The sequence below is a fragment of the Condylostylus longicornis genome, unplaced genomic scaffold (assembly GCF_029603195.1).
Source record: "Condylostylus longicornis isolate FDR11 unplaced genomic scaffold, ASM2960319v2 ptg000046l, whole genome shotgun sequence".
Classification (NCBI taxonomy): domain Eukaryota; kingdom Metazoa; phylum Arthropoda; class Insecta; order Diptera; family Dolichopodidae; genus Condylostylus; species Condylostylus longicornis.
Window position 1 is genome coordinate 547,693 of NW_026578015.1, and position 18,296 is coordinate 565,988.

The 18,296-nt window shown below is 21.0% G+C and overlaps 1 protein-coding gene across 2 annotated transcripts in view; it reads right to left on the reverse strand.

Moving 5' to 3' along the window:
* The window catches only part of LOC129610659 (beta-1,4-glucuronyltransferase 1), a 104,193-nt gene that overhangs the window by 82,723 nt on the left and 3,174 nt on the right, over nt 1–18,296 (reverse strand). Inside the window, exon 2 of one of the 2 annotated variants that reach the window (XM_055523296.1) lies at nt 16,325–16,801. The exons of the other annotated variant lie outside the window; for it this stretch is intronic. The gene's annotated coding sequence lies outside the window, so the exon portion shown is untranslated. The remainder of the gene's footprint in view (nt 1–16,324; nt 16,802–18,296) is intronic. 2 annotated transcript variants of the gene reach the window in all.

An 18,296-nucleotide genomic window follows, 5' to 3' on the forward strand; every position in this document is an offset into this window, starting at 1 on the left:
TGTATTTTTTTTTTTGTTTTTATAATATTTTCCTTTATAATGTGATTAGATATTTCTCTTTGTATATTTATTTATTTATTTTTTTTTGTATAGTTTAAAAATATCAGTTGTTTCAACTATTGTTATTATTATTTTTATTTGTTTTCTTTTACTCTTATCTTTTCTATAGTTAATATTGTATACAGTCTAACAGGTTTTTGTCTCTTATAATATTATCTAAATTGTTCATAAGAAAAAATCTGATAAAAGCTACATGGGATGAAGTAATTTTAAGAGTAAAAATATAAATATATTAAATAGAGAAGAGAAAAACATGACTGAATTAGAAATAAAAGTAGAAGCGAGATAGCTGAGAGCAAAAATCTTTTTCATTTTTATTAATTATATAGTTAAATGAAAAAGGATATACAATTACAAAAAAAAAAAAAAACAATACAATTTTTTTATTATCCTGTACCTACAATTTCTCTATTTATATACAAACTCATATATAAATGTAAAATCTTCATAAAGACCAATTCGATTTTAACTTAAAAAATGCTTTTAAAATACTCAAACATTTAAAATAATCAAATTTACAAAGGAATTTTAATGTAAGCATGTATTTACAAGAACAATAATAATATTAAAAATTACAATTCATTTCATATTGTTTGACTGTTGTTTTTTAATAAAAAATGTAATTTTGTAATTGCAATAAAATCATTTTAGGTCAATTTATAAATTACATTTCATTTAATAAAATTTAAATTGATTTTCTGTGATAAAAATATATTGGAAATCAATATGACATAAAAACAAACTTTGAATTTTTTGGTATTGTTATTTTTAGTTGGAATAATAAATTATATATTTTAATTTCATATAACTAATATCAACTTAATTCGAATTCAAATTGAATTCAAATCAAAGAGACAATCTTAAGTAGACCATTATAGATAATCAATTAGTTATTGCAATAATACTGAAGTAATTTATTGAATATTTGCGATAATTTAGGTCTGAATTATAAATGAGATGAGATGATTCTACGTAAAAATTTGAATTCCTGGTATGGCATAGATTTGTTAATATGGCTGGTCTCCGTGTGGTTGATATTTTAAGTGAGCATCTTTATATTTTTTTTTTTGTATATTTTGTAACACATTAAATTTTGACAACACCTTGTAGATTTTTTTTTAAAATATTTAATTGTATTTTTGGGCTAAAAGAAATACATTTTGGGAATATTTGAGTAGGCATTATAATAATATTTTGAAGGTGATTTTAATATTTCTTTCTATTTTCATAGTGGTTAGTTTTGGTTTCAATAAAAAATTTTTTGAAAGACACTATTGGGAGAAATTTAATATTATTCTTTACTTATTATTTACATCATGTGTGTGTGTGTGTACTAAATATATGCTTTTACAAAAAAGCATATATTAATCTATATATCGAGCACTTTACTTATTTACATAAATTTACTTATTTATTTACTAAGTTTTTTGCACTTTTGATATTTATTTTAGTAAATTTAAACTCTATTAAGAAGAAAATTCACAAAATATAAAGAAAATGTTCTTGAGAAAAAGGAAATTATTTTTGGAAAATAAAAATTTTTGAAATGTATAAAAAATTTCCTAAAAATAAAACATTTTAAAAATAAATTTTATATATGTATATTTTTTTTTGTTATTTGTTGTTGGTGTCCCTCATGATTATTTTAATGGTTGTGATGAAGTTTGTTTATAATAGTAAGAAAAGAATTATTACATTAAGTAGGTGAACCTATTTTTGTACTTTTGTATGAGCTCTGAAAAAAAAAGGAAGTAAGGTTATATAATATATTTGAGGAAGGACACACGTACTTTATAAAAACAAAAATGTTATTTGAAACTTAAATAACTAAAATCTAAGATGTTGCTAATGTAAAATATCGATTTTTATAAATTTAGAATATATACGGGGGGTACATAATACTTTAGTTTTATATTTATAGTTAAAAATAATATTGTATATTGTCATATTTCATATGTCAATTTTAAAATTTTTTCAAAATTTTTCATATTAAATAAAAATATTTATATTTTACTTAAGAAAATGAAAATGTCAGTTCCATAATTTACTGTCATAATACTATGATGGAAATAAAAATAAAAGAAATGCATTAACTTGGAATTTAATAAATTGAAATATGTATTTTATATATGTAAAATTATGTAAGTATGTAAAATATGTTAAAAAAACAATCATTCAAAATTCAAATAAAATTCAAATTTTGTTTTGTAATATTAAAATTCTAATTATTTTATAAATAAATTTAAATTAGAAATTTTAATTAACTTTTAACTTTCTATATTACTTAGAAATTATGTATGCAAAATATTTATTGCACAAACATTCTATTATATATTCTCATAAAATGTGGTACAGAAAATATTTGAAATATTTCTTTGTATAATATGTTAGAATTTAATTTATATAATTATTTTATTATTTCACCTAATACTTAAAAATCAGTTTTTCATTTCAAAATCACTTCTTCTATATTTCTTACTCTTACATATTTGAAAATGAATCAAAGATCGAGGCGAAAAAAGTTTAAAATATCAAATTCTAGGAAAAAACTTTGAAATAATAATATCAAAAATTATAAAAAGAAAATTGTACATTTAAGATTTTATTTACAGAAATTTTATAACTTTGTAATACACGTGTATGAAAATTAATATAAAATTATAAAGAATATCATTTTTACAACATGAAATAAATCGTAAAATATTAATTTTAAAGAAAAAAAATATTCTGGAAAGCAATTAAATTTAATAAAATTGGCTTAAGGATATAAAATCCTTGATGTTTTCAATGTAAAATCAAAAAGAAAGAGTAATAAAAAATTTTAAGATGTTCTTTAAAAGAATTTTTTATTGCATTTTATAGCTTTCTATAACGAAAAAATGTTTTTATGAATTCATAATTTTTAAGTTGCTTAGATTTTGTAAAATCTAAGTAAAAATATTTTTATTTTTTATGGTGCATCTTGTATAAAATATAAAATAATTTATTTGTAGTATTATTGTACGCACTTTTACTACTAAAACATTTGTCATCAATTAAAAAATAGAAAAAAATATTATTAAAAGTTGACATTTTCTATTTTCTACTTTTATTTTTGTATATATACATAATATGTACATATATGTAATAAAAATATATTAGCATTTTATATTAATAATCAAAATAAAAGCAAATAAGACAAGTTATTTAAATAAGAAAAAAGAATAATAAATATTATAAGGGTAATAATTTATCCAGGACATTATTAAAATAAAAAATATTATTACATATCATAATAATAAATTAGTTAGAATAATAATATTGTGTAAATATTTTCTAAACAAAATATTACTGCATGTATACATACATAAGCATATATACAAATAGATATTTTAAGTTCTGTAAACTTATATATAATTTTTTGTTGTCATGAGTTTACCTAGAAATTCTCACAATTTATTTAATACACCTACTTAATAAATTTCCTTTTTACATTTCAAAAAAAATATTATGAAATGAAACACAAAAAATGTAATTATATTGTTCCAACTAAAGAAAAATTTTCAAAAATATTAAATATTGTAAAAGAGATAAGGGATAATTACTTAAAAAAAATATTATGAATGGTACTCGTATATTACATCGGTAAAATATATATTGGAGAATAAAATTCTCATCCAACAGCCAACAACGTTTCAGCCAAACAAATGTTCTATACCGTACAAATAAATAATAAAATAAAAAATTCTCATATGTTTTCCAATAATTACTTATTAATTTACTAAAATCAAGTATAAAACGGGAGTAAAAGTAATAAGATTTAAAGTTCGGATCAATTCTTAATTAAATTTCATAAAAAAAATTTCAATTAATTTTTTTGGGTTTTATACTCCCAGAAACTCAATAAATAGCACTTAAAACAAAATTTCAGATATTTTAAAAATTTAATTGTAGATTACATGTACAAAAATTTAAAAGATAATTTAAAATTTTACTCGAACATAAAGATTTCTAAATTTATATTGATTGTTTCAAGCAATCAGAATGGGTGTAAAATCTTTTAATAGTTCATTTTAACATTTTTAACTTAATTTTTAATATGGACAGACAACACTTTCTCTCTAATATTATACCAGTTGTTATATAATGTAACCATTAAAATTTGACAATGTAAATATAAGAAATAAAAAGTACATACATATATAAACATTTTCATTTCCATTTTCCTATTTTATATTCTGGTTTCTTAGAAACATTATTCACAATTTCATGCATATTTATTAATGGCATGGTAACATTTTATTATTCTTTTTATTTATATATTACAAATATTTATAAAAAAGTTAAAAATACTATAGTAATTTTATCATAGTTTACGTTATGTCCAACATTTATGCAACAAAAAAAAAAAACAAAAATTAAAATAATAAAAGCAACGGAAGGATAATAAACTAAAAGCTTTAAAAATATAAAAGTTTCCCGGTATACACATGGTATAAAATTTTACTTTATTCATTTTTTCTTTTAATTTTTTGTTGTCTTAAATAATTTGTTATTTTGGTATTAACAAGAGGATGTTTACTTTTTATTTTTCGACTTTTTTACATAACAAAAACCAAAAACTCAACAAAACTTTAACTTAGGAAAATAAAAAATTTTTGTTTTTTCCTCTATACAGAATTGCTTTTGATATGGAAATTTTTATTAAATTTCCCTTTAGAAAACTGGAAAAACTTTAAATAAAGTATCTTATATTTCATTTGTATTTTTACATAAATATAGGGGGAATAAAAGTTCCTTAGCAAAAATTCGTACCTGTACAAATTTTTTTTTTCTTTAAATGCATGTTTTTCTTTTGTTATGTTCAATTTAATAAGGACTATGGTTTTAAATTTACAAAATGTAGAACATTAAAGTAGAATTTACCAAAAAAAATTTTAATTTTTAAATTTTAAATAAAATTTTTATACAGGAAACGTAAATTTTCAATGAATTGTTATAATATGTGTATGTACTTTGTAATTTATTGTTATACTAAACAATTGGTATACCATTTTCACAGATTTTATATTTTTATAAAAAAATATACATAATTTAATACTATTGTTATTAAACTAGAATAAACAATAATTATAATATTAGAAATTGGAATATTTTTTATGTCAAAAGTTTGTTTTTTTTTTTTTCATATAAGTGCTATCTATATGGATGAGTTTGTATCTCATATATCTAACTATCATCAAAATATATGTACATGAATCCAAATCATATTGTATTTAAAATTTTATTCTTTTGGATTTTAAAAAACCAAAATCTTAGAATTTAATTTTAAATGTTCATTAATAATATTAAACGAATAATTAATATTAAATTGCATTTTTCCGATTATGACTAACTAATTTTATACTTCATATATGAGATTACGAATTCAAAAGTGCTTTTCCATATAGCATTCAGCTTTCGTATACATAACATTCGTATAACAATAATAATTATATTACATAGATTGATTTAATAGTTACATTAACATAACTTTAACTTGTACTAAAAAAAACCCAATTTACAGGACTCATTCATAGGTAAGATATTGCTACTATTATACAAGTTTGGTCTCATCTGTGATTACCTATATTGATTATGATGAACAAAATATTATACCTAAAAAAAATTAAACAAAATTTTATCATCATTGTAAAATAGAATTAGAAAAAAAAAATTACACGAAACCGTTCTCTTAATATAATTTTTTTTTATAAAAAAGCCAATTTATAATTCCTTTAGAAACCATTAAAAACTAATTTTTTATTGAAAATTATTATTAAAAAAAAAACAATAGCAATAATAATAATAACAATAATAATAAAGTGGGTTAATTGCTCTTCATAAAAAAAAGTTTTCGTTTTTTTTTTGTTTTTACTTTCGATTTTCTCATTATTATCATTTATGTATTTTACGAAAATGATATCTCTACAAATTTTATACAACGCGAAATAAGGTAGGTTATGTACAAAATTAGGGGACTAAGTAAGAAGTAAAAATTTTGTACTCTTTATGTATTTTGGTGAATATATAACAGTTTTTTTGGAATGAATTTTCAAACAAAATACTGAAACAGCAAAATTTTTATTAGCTTCTAATAGTATAGAGTACCAACACAACGTAATAAACAACATCACAATATTTTTATACTTATGTATAACAATAACTGCAATTATATATGTGGCGTTAATAATATCGTAAAAATAATAATTATTATGAATGAATGAGCGATCTCTTGAGTGTATTTAAGATTTTCCTTGAGTATTATTCAAAAAACTTTTTTTTTTTAATTTTACTTTATTTTTAAATACAATGGAGTTTAAAATATGTAGAAAATTAATGAATTTATTAGAAATAATTATTTGTTTTATATTTAAAATGAAAATTTGAAAATAGAAAATATATTTTGGGTATTTTATTGCCCAGATGCATATTAAAGCTTAATTCAAAAATTTTTTCAAAAAATTTGCAACAAATTTTTTCAGGGAATAGTATATTAAACCAGAATTACTTAAGTATTAAGTAATTCAAATTTTAAGTAATGTTTTTTGAATATAACCCTATTTTTGAATTCATTATATGCTTTTCAAAATTTAATAAACTTTTCTGAGTGATTTCTTTATATTTTGTGCTCAAAAAGTTATCTAAGGCCAATTTATCAACAGATATTGTTTTATTATCACAGAAATAATAATAATTAATTTAATTAATTAATATCCAATTAATAATATCTGAATTGACATACTTATATGCAATAAAATCTAGGCATTATTTAAATTTATTATATGTATACAAATTGTTACATAATACAATACATAATATTAAAATTATTGTTAAGAATCCTTCAATATTAATTGCTTCTGAATGATAATTAAAAAAATAAATTAATATTTTAACTAATATAATAAAAATGAGAATTTATTTAGGTACGTATGTACAAATATATTATGATTATATAAAATGGTATCTAAATGACATTTAACTAATCTATATTTTATTATAATTAAATTAATTAATTTTGTAACTATATGTTTTGCTCTATAGAGCATTTAGCAAATGCTTTTAGTCAAATTAATTTCATAAATAATTCAAAATGAAAATCGATCCATGTGACAATTTTCATTATTTTATATTTATATATCAATATAGAATTTATCTAAACAAACAGAATGACAAAATGAGAATTGACTATTTTTTTTGGGTATATATAAAATTACAAAATCATATGTTATCATAATTATAAATAATAATTTGAACTGTATTTCAATTATTGAAATTGAAATTATGTAAAATAAATTGAAACTATTCTATTTAAATTCATTAAGTGAATTTCATTTAAAATGTAAAATCTATAGTCTAAGCAAGTTTAAAATAAATTAAAATTACATAAATGTAGCAATTATTACAATTTAATCTAATATTTACAAATTTACGATGAGCCTGATTTAATGTTAAATATGATATTAAGTTTTTCGTAATTGTATGATTAAAAACTTCATTGAAATTTGCCTTTTACATTAATTAATACATCAATAGTTTTCTATTAATTAATATAATTTTGAAATATATTTTCTAAATCTACGCTTTATATGGACAAAGGTACCAATAATAATTAATATAAATAATTTCAAATAAGAAGACACTCATTTTTCGTCGAGAAAATTACTGATCACACTAGTAGAATTTAAAAAAATAATGATTAATAAATGTGTGTATTTTTAAAGAGCATCGATTAAGCAACCTTGAAAAATGTGATTACGCAATAGCAACTAATTTTTCTTAATAATTTGCAAATAAATGAAATACAATTTTGCTTAAATACACGCATACGAGCGTAAACTAAAATAATTTTCTAATTAAATATTTCAAGTTTTGATTAATTTTTTTTTTCAAAAGTTCTTTTACAAAATCTTTTTCTCTATACTATTTTTTTCAATAAGGAAACACTTAAAACAAAAAAAAAATCTATAAATACTATTTTTTTGTTAAATTTTTAAGTAAGATTTTAGATTTGGTTATAAACAACTTTATTTATATTAAATATATATATAGTATATAATTGTGTTTATTATGAAAGACTTCCTCTTCAAAAAAAAATGTTTTGTTTTATGAAGAAAAAATAATGTATTAGACGTTCATATTAGATTTTGGGAAGATAATCAAGGTTTCTTTAATATATCTAATGTATTTTGTTAATTTCAATGATTAATAAATTGTTGATTGACTATTTTTCGGTAATTATATTATTATTAACCTTCAATAGTTTTAAACTTGTTCAAAGGTTATTTCTATTTTTTGTATTATAAGAAGATTTCAGTTTTAAAACATTTAATAAAAAAATTGTATAATTATTAATCAATAAACAATTAATAAAAATTAATAATTATTTTCTGAAAATTTTAATCAAAGTTTTATTGAAGATTAACAAATAATATTGCTTAGAAACTCGCGAGATGAAGGCAAGTAATTTAATAACAAAATACTATGTGAGTCATAATTATTTATAGCTCTAATTATTCACATATACAAAATAAAATTTAAAATTGCTCTAAATAATACAATTAAATTTAATAATATGTACAGATAAGAAAATTAATTCCGGAATGAATATATGAGCTTTGACAAATTTTCTATATAAAATTGCTAAATATTGGGAGAAAAAAATAAAGTTAAGCCTTTACATAAATTATTAAGATAATCATGAGAAAATATAAAATTTTAGCAAAAACTTAATCTTTAATTCTAGTTTAAATTGACCAATTTGAACACGGTTTTTGGCAAAATTAGGTACAAAATTCCTTTAAGACCTACTAAAATATTTATAAAAAAAAATTATTAGAACGTTATTTTCTTCAAAAAAATACAGCTAAATATTACAAAATTAGATATACTTCAGCTTTTTATAATGACATTCATTAATAAATCTTGAAAAATTCTTGAAAAATTAAATCTCTGGTTTACATCTCGTGTTAAAAACGAAAAAAGAAAATATCTTTTGTGTTTAATTCTATTTAATAGTATAAGCTTAGTGATTGGTTTTTCAAAATAAGCCCACTATTATATGATTACAATAAATATGAGATTCAATATAAAAATTAAGTGAAATAGCATGAAATTCACATTTATTTTAGTGATTATTTAATAAAACCTAGTTTAATATTATTCTAAGAAAAATCTTCACTTCAAAAAAACCTTCGGATCAACTGAGAATCTATAAAATTATATACATATACTGAATAATAATACTTAATACTGAATAATATATTATTCTATAATAAATTATACATTTAATTTTTTACTATTATTTTCATTAACATTTCAGCTTTCTATTCAACAAAATAAACTTTTTAAAAAATCTCCCATTCATTATAATATAATACAAGTATTTAAATGACTTTTTAACTTTTCAATAAATTTATCAAAAAGTTCTTAAAACATTAACAAATTTTTAAACTATATTATGTATATATGTACAGTTGGAAAACTATATATAGGTTATATATAGGTATTATCATTAAATTTTCACTTTTATGAATGGTTAAAAATATCCTTTTATTTTCACAGATCATTATATTATTGGACTTTAACTGAGAGGGACACGGGAACAAAAATATATAGATATTTGCTAAGAAGTTAACCAAAACAAAATATTAAATAAATATAGAATTTTCAAAAGAGAAAAATGACATATATATATATATATTATGATATATACAAATATACGTTCATATTTATGTTCATATAAAACACAAGGATACCTATTTCTATAATATCTATGAAAGGGTACAATACTCAAAGCACAAACTTTATATTAGTTTAAAGATATATTCGTGTAAAACTGTTATAATATATAGTTACAACTTACAACCCTTATTATTTATACTATATTTGCATATATACATATATATGCATATTAATGTATATTTGAATGTTCTTATGATCAATTAATTTTCAACTCTTTCTTTTTTACCGACTTTTTGTATTTTTTTTTTTCATTTTCTTGGAAATTTATTTTCTTTTGAACAGGGCCGTAGTAAATATATACTATATGTATATGTTTATGGTATATATATGTATAACAGAAATTGATGGTCATGAATTTGGAAAATTTCAGATTTTTTCTGAATGAAAAATAAACATAAAAATATTTTTAAGTTAGTTATAACATTAACTTAACTGTGTTATTTCATCTGGCACTTTCGTTTGTATAAAATATAATTTGTATGGTATATGAGTGTATATAGGTATATTTTTTTGGTTAGTGAAAAAGCAATCCTTTATTTGTATCCTTAATTTTTTATTTTTGTGTTTTGTAACCATTCGAAGTAAGTTTATCAAAAAATATAATAACAAAAAGGCAAACTTTATACAACACAGATTGAATAATATAATTAATTATGTACGCTAAGTACCTATTCTTATATAATATTTTTTATGTATAAGGAGTACTGGGAATTGGTTTTTATAATTGATGTTTTAACATTTATATATAAAAATAATTTTTAAATATTAAAAATTTTTTACATTTACATAAAATTCTGTTAATTTAATAAATTGTTAGATACTTTACAACTTTATTAAAAAATTTGTTAGACATACTTATTTAAATCTCGGATTTACTAGCCCATTACTTAATAGCATAAAATTTTAGAATATTAAAATTTTCGGAAATACTGATAAGATTGGAGTTGATAATTTTTATATAATAGAATTTTCAGCAAAAGCTACGATTTTATAAACTCTTTGATGTTTGGATATGCCTAAAAAGAAATTCAGTTATTTAGTAAAATATTTTAAAATTTAAACTTTTAAGAATCGTGTTCAAACTGGAACCTCTTGTACATAATATAATATTAAGGTTCATAGATAATTTGTTAATGTAATTATTTTAATTTTATTTTCCTTTTATATCGTAATTTTTCTTTAGCATATTTTCTCTATTTTTAACCACAAAATTTTCCGTCTAAAATTGTTATTATTTATAGCACACAGTACAAAGTTTTGGACGTACTTATGTATACCAAAAAAAAAATGTTGTTTTTTCTAATTTATTTGTAAAGCAATGATAATTTGTTACTTGATTTAATTACAAATTTTTATGAATATATTACATCAAGTCCAGAAAATAAACTTGAATAGTACTACAATAACTATTTTATTGTAACCAAAAATGGGTACAGTGGCTGGCTGAATAAAAATATTGCTGAATGAATTTGAATAAAAAAAGTGGAAAAAAATTAAAAAATAATATTTTAAGAAGTAATTCAAACGTAAATTATATAATATATGTATAACGTATCTGTTCGTTATATAAGAAAATTTAATTTGGAAATGGAAATATTTAGAGTACGGAAGATGCCGAAAAAAAAAATAATTAATTTAAAATGATAACTAGTTCTGTTTAAAATTATTTTATTGTATGCTTCTTTGAATTTATAATTTTAGGGTATAAATTAATGTGACTATAATTATTTATAATGAAAAAATCTATGGTTTGGTCAAAACTTAAGTAAATTTTATTTATTACAATAAAAAAATGAATTATCCTAGAAAACTACTTATTATTAAAGTTACTTGTCCTTTTTAAATTTTTTTTTTTTGTGGAATATACTAAATACACATTTAAATTTAGAGATTTCTTCTCTCTGTAAGTCTAAAAGAAAAGGGACCATGCATAGACTTAAATCTAAGAGTAATTACACGCGAAACAAGTGTAATTCAGGTTTTAAAAACAATATAAAGATAACATGTTTAGAAATAAGTTCAAAGGGCTTTTAGTTGTGTCTTAGAGTATAAATGGCGAAATAATATATGTGTATTAATAAATTATTAATATACATATAATGAATTTCCGTTGAATAAACTTCCATTTTTCGTAACAGAATGGCTATGTGACAAATATTTGATTGTAAAAGTTTACTACATTTATTATAAAAATGTATTTAAAAAAAACTGTGTACCGCAAAATATTTTCCTCATTATGACACAAAAAATTTTTAATAAAACTTAATTCAAAGTAAATTCAGAATTTTTATGAAATATGTATTCAAAATAAAGTCAAAGATATTTGTATAGTGTATAATACTCGACGAAAAAACCACATAACCGAAAGTTTTAAATTAAATGAGAAAAATAATTTTCAAAATTGCATCATAATGATACTTCATACTTTTCCATGGAAATTTATCTAATATTAGTTTTTGAGAGTTTTAAATTTTTTAAAAATGAAAAATTATTCCAAATGCCATACTTAAAGTTTAGGGAAAATACTTGCTGAAAATAAAATGTTAAGTTTTTCAGAATCTTAATATTATTAATAATTTAAAGTACTGCTAAAATATTTTTTAGTAGTTTAATATCTGCACTTTTAAAACTAAAATTTTAAATAGCTTTTATATTTCAACTCTTTTTGGAAAATGTAACACTAGAAAATATGATATAATGGTCATATATTTAGAAAATATGCCTATATATGTATAAGAATGATTCATTATGATATACACCCTTGTTATTTATTCAAATAAATATAATTTCAACAAGTACTCATGCTGAAATACGAAATTATTAATAATTATAGATAGTCAAATTTCTTAAATATTTACAAAGAAAGGCACTTAATCAAGATGTCATACAATACAAGAAAATAAGCGTTTCATTTCAAAATATAATAGAATTTAATTTTTTCTACAACATTCTGAAAATTGTAACTTTTTCTATTCCTGATAAACGCCAAAGAAAGAACGGAAAACAATAAAAACGCCACGAAACTTTTGTTCTCTGTTATTTTTGTTTTCTTTTTTGTTTTAAATTATGCCGCCTTTAAGTCTAAATTTCGAACAAGGAAAATAAAACAAAACTTTAACATCCTTAGGAAAACTTCAGCTTCTTCAACTTTGTATAGTAGTCAATATGAAATTTTCAATAAATATTTTGTTAACGTTATTGATTTACGCTAAAGAAGAAAAACAAGTAAAATAAAACAAAACAAAAATTGAAAACCAATAAATAAAAGAATTTTTTTTTTTTAAATATTTTCCTCGTTCTATTCAGGCAAAAATTTTCTATTAACATTCTAAATTAATTTTTGCAAAAAAAAAAAAACAAATTAGGGAAAAATATACGTATTAGAAAATTTCAATTTTACACCGAATGTCGCAGTATTGAATAGACTTTTACTTAAGTCCTCTAGCTGTTTAATTTGATATTTAAAGAGTATTTTATGAAATTTTCAAAGTTAAAATGCTAATAAGTAGCTTTATGAATTTAATAGAAGTTAAAAAAATTTACGAAACTAAAGAACTAATTGCGATAGGCATGGTCTAATACACATAACAGACATAAAATAGATGTAAAATTGTTTACTTATAAAATTTTATTGGTACACGCACATGCTTATTCCTAGTTTTAGCATACATTATTCATCTTAACACTGAATTCAGATGTCAGAGAATATTTAAAGCTTTAAGAATTAGAGCCTACTCGTAGTTCTTATTATTATGTAAATAATGTTCTATCTTTAGAAATAGATGACTAAAGGCAGTAGCTCAGCCGGCCTCTTACAAACCCCGATTTTAAATAATCAAACATAGAACAGAAATCACTTTATCTAGATGTATCTAGATACAAACGTGAACCTGATACTGCTTCATTTATTACTCTATTTTACTCCTAATGCAAACATTCCTAACAACATTTTACATAATTTTTTTTTTGTATTGGATAAAATATTAAAAATTAATTTCCAAATATTTTTAAAAATTTTTCTTTTAAAAGTTCATTGGAGCGAAGTGATTTTTTCTTTTTAACTAAAATCGATTTTTATATTATTAATTTTCCTCCCATATAAAAATATTGAAAACTGAAAACGAATTGAAAACCGATAAAATTGATGCACGTTCGTACGCACACATATTTTAAAGATATTAGCATGTGTATAAAGTTTATAATATTGAAAGGAAAAAAAAAATTTCAGTGGGTATTAATTTTAATATTTAAAAAAATATTCTTTTAACACATCTGGCTTCTTAAAACCTTAACCTTAAAAACGATAAGAGGAGAGATAAAAAAAATCATAATACTTATTATTTTATCGGTGAGGTTCTCGAATTCAAAAGATAGACTCGTTTTTGTTTTCCGTTAGGGTTAACAACATCTCGTATATTATAATAATAATAAATTTAAAAAAAAGCAAGGATATTTCGTAAATAATATTTTTTTTTTGTATATTTTCATTGTATGAACATGGCATAATATTTTCTATGCGAGAAGAGAACAACGAGAACATTTTTAAATATGAAGAAGATTCTGGGATTTTTTTTTCCAAAAGATAGACTGTCGAATAAGACTAAAAATGAAAGCATTAACAGAACAGATACTTATAGATACATAACACACACGCACACCACCCATTCATAAAATATAATAGAAAATTTGTGACTGATATTTATGCATGAATTATTATTATGGTTGCGGCAAATAAAAATAAAGTTTTTTTTTATTTATAAAAGTTTGAATAGAACGCAACAAAAAAAAAGTAAAAAGGAACTTTACGATAAAATGCTTTTATTATAAATGTGAAAAATGTGAGTGTGAAAATTTTTTCGACTTCTTTGGTTTCAAGTTATTGTTACAAGAAGCCTCCCTGTGTAAACGATTTTGATATTGAATTAAAATAAAAATAAAAATAATATTAAGTACAGGATTTGTATACAGTTCAATTGTAAAAGTTAAACGATGAAATTACTTTAAATAAAAGAAAAATTCAATGATTTAATTTAGGAAAGAAGAATTTGAAAAATTTACATGGTTTTTTCCAAACAAGATTTTGAAACTAAAATAAAGTAAAATTCAATATAATTCGGTTTGTATTCCAAAAATTAGATTTTGAGTTCAAATTCAATATAATTTCTTATATTTAATTTTAATTTCTTAACCCCGCTTGATTAGGACTATCTTTTAATTCATTATGTCGCGGCTATAAGTAATAAAGTAAAACTTTTCAATTACTTCTGTAAATGCCCTGCTCTACAAATAGTCAAATTGTTCTTCTGTGGGAAGACATAGTTAAAGTAATCACTTGTAGGAAAAACACCGTTAGGAATACATCCTGATTCCTAAAAAAATAAGTTTTTGTTGTGTGAAAATTAGCGGGTAACTTCAACAAACCAATCAACTATTAAGTCACATAATTAGAGTATTTAGTCTTAAGAACACTTTTAGGAATACAGATTGATTCCTAAAAAAATGTGCAGAGATTTCTAATGTGTAAATTAGCAGATCGATACCAGTAACTTCAGTTAAGCCACTTAACAACTCACTACTCAACAACTCAACAATTAAGTCTTAGTTAATTTTAATAAAAACAAATATTAGCAGTTTTGAAAAAACCTATATAATTCTAACGTCATTTCATATATTCGAAATTATTTATTTAAAACATTTTATTTAAATCGCAACAAATTAAATTTTAATTTTACTTCTATTTAAAAATTTCAAAAAATAAAAATATGGTGAAACCAAAATAAATTTGAATAAAAGACAAAAAGAAAATTAATGAATCATGAAAGAGTGCTCATCTAATTTGATAAAATCATTGAGAATGTTTCAATTGATAGGAAATAAATTCTAATTATGCTATAAGAGGCATGATATTCCTAAGTCGTAAATCATCAAATGCAGATTTATTAAGTATTATTAGGTAATGGACAGTTTCGTAAGTGTCTGAGCAATAATGTAAATAAAAAAAAAAATTTTACAATTATGAATAATAATTTGTTGCTGGACAATTTAGGAACAGTATCCGATCCTCTCCTATATCTAATGGTCATTTAATCATAACAACTAATTATTTCAAAATCTTATATTCGACTGAATTTGATTTTAATTTGAAAAATGAATTTAATTTTCCAATTTATAATAAAACTAAAATCAGTTCAATTATAAGAAATTTAAATCAGAAACTTAAACCTTTACTTAAAACGAGATATCAAAAAACAAAATAAATAAGAGAATACTACTAAATGGTTCGCTCATAACTTGACTCTTGGTTTTTTTTTCATCCAAAAATTACGTCATTTCCAAAACCTCCTAATGAAAAAAAAAGTCGTTTATATTTCTTTACATTTTTCTTAATAATTCGAGTGTTAAATTTGATAAATCCTTGACAGAATTCAGTAAAATATAAATAACAAGACAAAAACCAAAAAAAAAAAATGGAATAAAGGATAAAGAGAGTGAATACACATACCAATATATCTTTTTCATTCAATAAATCTTGAAAAATTCATTTTTCCATCATCCTGAATCCTTATTTTTCTTTTATTTTCTTTCCAGTTTCTTTCTATTTATTTAAATGCGCGTACAAACTGCTATGTTTTCCTTTATCTTTTTTCAAATTTACTTCTTGTCTTCTTTTTTTTTTTTTGTTCCTTTTCAATATCTTTTTGGTATTTTATTTTGTTGCTGTTTTTCGTGTTACTTCCGTTTCCTTATCACGTCGTCTCTTTTGTTGCATGCGAAATAAAAGATATGAATTCCTGGTTTTCTTCCTTTGTGATTATTTTTTAAAATTTTCTTTTTGAATTTCTTAAGACAGCGAACAGTTTTGGTTTTTTTTGTTTAGCTTTCCTTATTCTATTTGTTTGCGTGCTCTAATAATTAAATGATTATCCTCGTTAAACTAGCAAAATTTTTATTTGTTTGTTCCACAAAAAAAAACCAGAATCTAAAAATTAGTTTTTAATAGATTTAATAAAATAATTAAAATAAAAATGAAAAATCGAAAAAAAAAGGATAACTTGATATAAATTTTTTTTTATTTTCTGAAAAAAGAAAAATACTTTTTCTTTTGTTCTAAAAGTTTGTAAGGAATACTAATATTTCTAAGGAAAATTTTGTAAACCGTTAACAATTGTATGGAAATGTGAAAAATTTTCAAGGGAAATTTTATATAGAAACTTTTATGCATCTGACATGTTTGAATGTCTGAAGAAATTTCAATTTTAATAAGGAAATTCGTGAAAAATAATGATTGCAGTAGTATTTAATTATCATTTAATGATGATCTGCAAAAAAATTAACTGTTGCAGTCTAAGTACTCTACAGAATTCTTATTAAAAAGCGATTCAATTTAAAATCGATTGAAATTAAATTAAAGGATGATTAAAATTGAGTAAGAAATGGAAACCGGAATTTTTTTAATTTGAAATGTCGGAAAATGTTACTATAAACGAGGAAATTAAAAAAAAATGTAATAACCTTTCGAAAATTTTAAAAAAATAATAAGAACCTTGAAAGAAATAACAAGCTGATATTTATAAATATCGTTGTCATTTACAGGAAAATTACTTCTTGAAATTAATGAGCAAATGAAATAAATTGTGGAGAATGTGGCCATAGAGAAATGTTAAAGTATCTATGTATATTAAAACTTTAACATGTTTTAAATTTATTTTCCAAAAGTTATTAAAACAACTTTTTAATATTACTGATTTTATTTCACTAAGATGGCTAGCACTGAATATTAAAATCCTATGTAGTAATTTGGGATTAAGGCTTATATTCAGCGATTTATTTCCAAGTGCAATCAGATTAAAAAACCGAATCTCTGCAATATGTTCTATTGTAATTATTTATTATGAGTTTGAAATATCAAGACAAACAGCATTTTTAGTGTTATGCTATATTTTAAAATATTGATTAGTATTTATTGTTGCGACATGAAAAATTAATTAAAAATTTTTCAAAATATTTTTTCAATGCCATCTAATTTTTTAATCCTTAATTCCATTCAAGTCTTCAGTAGTTTAATTTTTTCTTTAAATAATTAATCATGTAAAAGACAAAATAACTTTTATAGCAGTCTTTTATTTTTTTAATTTTAAAATCAAAGAGAAAATTCGTTAAGTATCCAGGATACAGTTATATTAAAGCAAAGTCTACATTAATCAGAAGATCAACTTCATATTGTCCTTTTGAAAATTAATGAAACGAAAAGAAAAAAGAAAATCTTTTGATATACAAAGGGAAAAATTAAGTCAGTTAGAGTAAAAACATTAAAGACAAAATGAAATCATTAAAGTGGAAATTTCGTATTTAGCAGTATTGATTAACTAAAAATTTATACGCAAGAATTACCATCGACATTTAACTAGACTTTTTAAAATTTTTTAATGTTTAATTAAAAATTTAAGAAAAATTTTTGGTTTTTGGATTACGAA